Genomic DNA, 6,706 nt, shown 5'->3' on the forward strand with positions numbered 1-6,706 from the left:
TAACTCTCTAGTCTATCTTCATATCTATATGACACACTTAGATCATTATCCAGACTAAAACACATGAGTATAACTGGAACATAACTTGTCTGCAGTTGTTTTTTGTTGAAACAGTTTTTAGTGTTCTTGTTAAAGTTGTTACATCTTACATCTTCTTCATAGAACGTACTAGAGCCGGTTGCGGCAAGCGGCACGCCTCATATGTTGAGCAGTTGTTAACACTAGATAATATTGTAATTTATTGCCATATTAGCAATTAATAGCAATGTTTGTTGATGTGATGTACAGCTTTTAAATTCACGAACGGTCTTTGGTAAAAAGCTGTTGTGAAAAACAGACGTTCTTGCATATATAGTAGGAGGATCGCCTCTTCCAGCAGCTCGTGTGACAGTTGTACTAACTCGGTCCTGCATTAATTCATCATAGGTGGTAATTAATGAGTTGTGATTCTGGCCAGAGGAGAAGAGTCGCGTTAGCATATTTTGTCTACTGACCTTCCGTCTTTCACATAGTGTTTGCATATTTAAAGTATCTAAAGCTTTGGTGATGCTATCTCTTCCTTTCAGTTTACATATAAAACGTAGTGCGTTGTTTTGCACCATTTCAAGTTCATGTAGTAGTAGCTTAGTAGAAGGGTCCCACACAGTGGAGGCATACTCAATATGTGGCCTGCAAAGACTAGTATATGCTAAGAGTTTGGCCTTTTCAGGAGCTTCATATAGCACACGCTTAATCATGCCTAACTGCTGTCTCGCCCTTCTGGCTTTGGAGTCTATATGTTTGTCAAACTTCAGGTTAGATTGTAGGATAACACCTAGGTATTTGGTTTCTTCAACTATTTCTAATTGTTCAGTGTCTAGGAAGTATTCAGCTGAGGGAGAGTTATTTTTGTCATTAAAAACCATGACAGAGCACTTAGATACATTAAATAGCATTTTACATTTGTTAGCCCATGATTCCTGGGCATTAATGTTTACCTGAAATCGTTGTTTATCAGCATGGCAGTTTGCGGGTTGGTATATCAAGGTGTCATCTGCAAATAAACTAATATTACAGTCAACTTGCTGGGGCAAGTCATTAATATAAACTAAAAACAGTGTGGGACCTAGCACTGATCCTTGTGGAACACCAGATGTCACAGCTAGTTCATCGGATTTATGTCCATCAACCACCACCCTTTGTTTTCTGGCCATTAGGAAGTCATGTATCCACATAAGAATTTTATCATCTATGTCAGATATACTGGATACTTGTTCATCAAGAGTTGGTGAGGTACTTTGTCGAAGGCTTTTGCAAAGTCTAATACTACGGCATGAGTGGTGTCCCCCTGGTCGGTACTGCGTGCAATATCATGATAAGTACTACACAGCTGAGTTTCACAAGAAAGGCCTTGCCTAAAACCATGTTGTCTACTGTGCAGTACTTTATCAAGTTTATCATTGAGGTGATGTAGAATAATGTGCTCCATGAGCTTACAAGGGATGCTTGTCAGTGAAATTGGCCGGTAGTTGTTTATTTGGTTGTATGCCCCACGCTTGTGGAGTGGTACTACATGAGCTAATTTCCATTTGGTTGGTAACTTGGATGTTTTATATGATTTGTTATATATATATATATATATATATATATATATGTGAGACATTTGGCAGTCATTATTGGATCAATTGTAAGGTCTTCCTTTCTCAGTCCATCTAGACCTGATGATTTTCCATTTTTTAAGCTATATAATAATTTCAATACGCCCTCATAAGTAATGGAGATGTTATCGTTATCACATTGTGTACGTTGATTAATCGGGGTAAGTTGATCTTCAGTACAAAATTGTTTATGAAAGAAACTATTGGGCAGGTTTGCACATGTAACTGGCTCTTCAATAATAGTGTCAAGCTTCATAGCTGGTTTGGTGGAGCTTTGCATCCATTTCAAGTGACGATAAAAAGGCTTACTATTTCCCGATTCCAGAGGTTTACATATTTTATTGTACAAGTAACTTCGTTTAATCTCTCGAAGTTTATGTTTACCAAGCCTCTGTTCTTCTTTGTAATGCTTGAGATAGAATGGGTTTGATGTTTTCTTAAACAGCTTGTAAGTTTTTCTATGTTTGTTGACTAGTTTTCTAGCTTCTTTATTGAACCATAAAGGCTCTTCCTCATTTGCCTTGTGTATTATTTTGACTGGGACTGTTTTATTGACCGCATTTATTAGTTGTTCAGTAAACAGCTCCCACATTTCTTCGACATTGTGCATTACACTTAGTTTAGCTTGTGTAGGAAACAGAAGTTCCTGAAAAAGGTCAATGTCTACTTTTTGATAGTTTTTTCGGTTGCATATGCACACGCTTGTTCGATTGGCTAAGTTGTATGTCAGCAGTGATAATGTAGTGATCACTAATACCTGGAGTAATTATTTCCGCATTTATTTCTGATGGATTTGTAGTGCAGATAAGGTCTAGAGTGTTTCCTAGGACATGAGTAGAGTCATTGATAATTTGTAACAAGTTATTTTCATCTAGGAAAGACTGAAACTGCTGATGTAGTAGCTTATATTGAGTATTTGGTTTAATAATACCTTGTTTCCAGTCAAACCCTGGAAAGTTCATGTCACCAACAATCAAAATATGGTTCTGTGGATATTTGTTAAATACATAATTAATTGAATCTATGAATGAGTTAATTGGTCTGCCTTGATGAGGTCTATAATAGCACCCAATAGATATACAGTCTTTTATTCTTACAAAGATAATTTCATCTTCAGTTTCAGGAAGTTTAATCAGCTTGGGTTGTAGTTGTTCATTTATAGCGATGAGAACACCGCCACCATTAATATTTCGATCTTTCCTATAGAAAATGAGATCTCCTCTATCGATAAGTGTTCTATTGTTAACTGTGCTGTCAATATGTGTTTCCGTTAAGCAAATTATATTATTGCCTAAAGTTAGTGATGCAATATCATGCGTTTTACGTTTGGCAGATCTGCATTTAGCTGAGAAAAGTTTTACACTACAGTGTGATTGTTGTCCACAGGTTTCAGTACTACCCATTCTCCCGTTGTTTTATCCTTTTGTTGGATATTCATAGTACGAATGCGGTAACTACCTTCTTTGTTATCCTCTCTAAGTCATTTGACTTGTCTTAGTTTGTATTCTTGGTCTCGGTATTCCTTGGTGTTGTCCGCTTTGCAAAAGAATCCTTGACCTTTGAGTCGATCATTAACCCTCTTAATAAACTCCCACTTTGAATTTTCATCATTAAATTTGACTTTTATTGGACGTGATTTGTTTTCAATTTTAGCCCCAAGTCTGAGTGCTTGTGTTGGATTTGTGGATTGAGTGAAGCAGTCCTTTTTTAAGAACTCTGTAACTTGATTTAAAGCAGATTTGTTGTTATCTTCTGGCAAACCATATAGAATGGCATTCAGTTTACGAGATTCAGCATCTGATATGTCCAGTGTTTTTTTGCAGAATGGTCTGGGTATTAGTGTTGACATTCAGCGTTTTTTTAATGTTATCAGAGTTGACTTTAAAAACTTCAGCATATGATTTTTCATGCTCTTCTAACTTGGTTGCCTGATGTTCTATCTTCTCATTAAGGGATTGGATTGATAAGGTGATTTGGTCCAGTTTAGCTTCGGTTGATAATTTAGATCCTTGTTGGTTGGAATTTTGTATCACCAGTGATGGTAGGCAACCGACACTAAACCATTTCACACCTTTGTTCACAGTATCACTTTTGGTGATAAGATTGGCTTCAGATTTATTTAGGTTTTGACACTGGCTGTGGTACCACATCTTGCAGCAGTCAGAGCTTATCCAGATGAATTGCCTGACATTGCTTTCTTTTTTATTGCAAGACTTACAACATTCATCATCTTTTGTTGGAGGCATACCTGAATAGTAGGCCTATTATGGTAGCTAAGTGTTTTGGATAGTAAATTTCGGTAAGTTTGGGTAACAACTGCTCTATTTTTATACTAAATTTCGTTCAGGAAATTTGAGGCACAAAATTAAGCCGCCATTCTCGCCGGAACCGGAAACCCCTTTTTCTGTTATAGGTGGTTATGGAGAATTTATGTTATGCATAGCTCATCTGAATCCAAACATAACATCAGGGTTAGAGGGTTACGAGGTACAACACGAGGTGCGAGGGTTGAATTTGCTTTTGTTATATTGTTCTGTTTTGACTATGTTCAGTTTGCGCACTTTTGTTTAGCTTAGAGGAATTGTAAAGATTTGTATACTTTTAAGACAATTGTAGATGTATGCTGCACATAGACTATCTCACTCATAAAACATTTACTTGACAAAGAAATGATTTTATCCGCTTTTATGGTCATTTCAGCAATAAAACACACATATCTGGTGGTCAAACAGTTTCCTGTTGTTCAAACTAAAGCTGCTTTGCTGACCTCGCGTTTTATTGTTGCTGACCTAGTTATTGTCGCGTTTCTTCTGGGTAGGCCATGCTGTCATTGTACCAGAGTATGGTTCCAAGTCTGGTGGGACCAATAGAAGAGTAACAACTTAATAAATATCTTTGTTTTGCCCTATATATATATATATATATTTTACCTGCACTCACCCTAATCAGTCTGGTTTTGCTAGCCATTAAAGAAACTGATATGTTCTTACAAACTTCATTTAAGATTTTTATACACTATTGTATTTATCAAGTGTTTGTGACAAAGCGCTAGAAAGAAAGCAAAAGGTATGTATATTTTATTTGAAACTGCTACATAAAATAAATATAATTTATTATTTAAAATATAATATTGTAATATATAATTATATTTATATTTTATATAATTTATATAAATATTATAATATATAATTTATTTATTATTTAAATACAATAAATATACAACTCTTTACAGGAATTGAATTGATTATTACTGGTTCAGGTACTATTGAAGGTGTTAAGCTATTGTGAGAAATACTGATATTTACTAGTAAAAGTTATTTCTTTATTCTATAAGTCAAACAATTAAAATACACAACTAACAATATTCTAAACGATACGACAAAAATTTAAAACAGCCAATAAAAGTTACATCTTCACTCAAACGGTCGTCCATGTTAGTTTGCTTAGTCCCGAGTTAGCCCAGTCGACAGTCAAACGAAAGTCGTGACAGTCCATAAGTAGAGAATTTCAGCAGGTTGTAGGAGAAAGAAACTCCACAGGCAGAATAGGAGAGGCTTATCATCAGGCAGAAGAGGAGAGGCTCATCAGCAGGCAGAGGGGAGAGCTCCTAAGCAGGCCCTCTGGAGAGAGGGAGGGAGAGAAGAAGGGAGGGAGAGAGGGAGCTCTGCAGACCCTTGGGAAAAGAGAGAAAAAGCTGTTCTCTTTTATATTTGTCTAGCATCTGGAAAGGCTAGCCTGTGGGGAGTAGGTTGAATGTTAAGGTTCAATGCTTAATTTCAGGTGTGCAAAGATATTTTGTTTATGTAGGTCACCAGCTGGTGTATGTGATGTAGACATGACTGATGTGACTTCCCGTAAAACCTGTAATTGAACGCCATGACGCTCAATGTTTCAACCCATCCTCTCTAGTGGCGATCAGTTAGAGGTGGTGTTTAAATAAAGGCTGGCATTTGTATTTTTCAAATGGCTCATCAGAATTTTGGAAAGATATGTTTAGCCCTGTTTCGGGCGAAGCGATTTTCACCTATATTTTGCCGTCTTTCTCCAGTGGAAGGATGTTAAACCTTTTGGATGCAATAAATCTGCTAACGTATCACTAACTTGTCAAAAATCTTTAAATAAAATATGCATTGCGAAGCCGAGAGATATCTCTACCAGTTGTTATCTACTGCGCGCAATTAATTTGTCATTGTTATTATAGCCTGTGCCTTGCTGCGCAATTTGTTAAAGATTTCAATCTTTTATTTCATTCTAAATTTGAAGGTATCTTTGTATTTTATATTTACATTTAACAATGTTGAATAAAAGCTCATTGCACTCATTGATATGTTTGCTACAGTCTGCAGCCAAAACTAGCTATTTATGTGCAATAGAAAATGAGTTACAAGCGTCGATTCATTGTAAGCCATGTTAAGATAATTGCAAAGATGCTATTAAATACTATTCTATAAATCTGCAAATTTATAAGTTATATATTTGTAGCATTTGATAGTCGATCAAATGCTACAAATATATATATATATATATACATGTATAGTCATGAACAAGTGGCATAAACGAACCATACTTATATTACATGCAGAAACAAAAATTACCATTTTTAAATTAAAAATATTTACATAGTTTGCTCGGATAGCTGCGTTCTGATTGTTGCTTTCGATGGAACGAACATCTTCTAGTTGCCCGATACATTCTACAATATCTTGTGGCCAATGTCCCACACCTTACATAATGTCTTCTGACCTCGACTCTTCTTCTGCACTGCTGAACTAGTCGATATTAGCGTCCAAACAATTTTTGGCAAAGCAATACTTTATGCGCTGCATTTAGCACAAATGCAATGCATAAAATTTTTGCTTGCTAAATGCAACCTTTACTCTAAACCTAGCCATTCATCTACCATCGTAAACGTGAACCGGTTTTTTATATACAGTACTAGTACTTCGAAGTATCAAGTCTGCATTAAACAAGGAACTACTATTAGCCTGAGGCAGTTATTCATTTTTTCTATGGTCTTGCTTTCAAAATTTTTACAACACAAAAACGAAAAGATTTGAAATTGGACAACG

The sequence above is a fragment of the Watersipora subatra genome, chromosome 2, assembly GCF_963576615.1.
Source record: "Watersipora subatra chromosome 2, tzWatSuba1.1, whole genome shotgun sequence".
NCBI lineage: Eukaryota > Metazoa > Bryozoa > Gymnolaemata > Cheilostomatida > Watersiporidae > Watersipora > Watersipora subatra.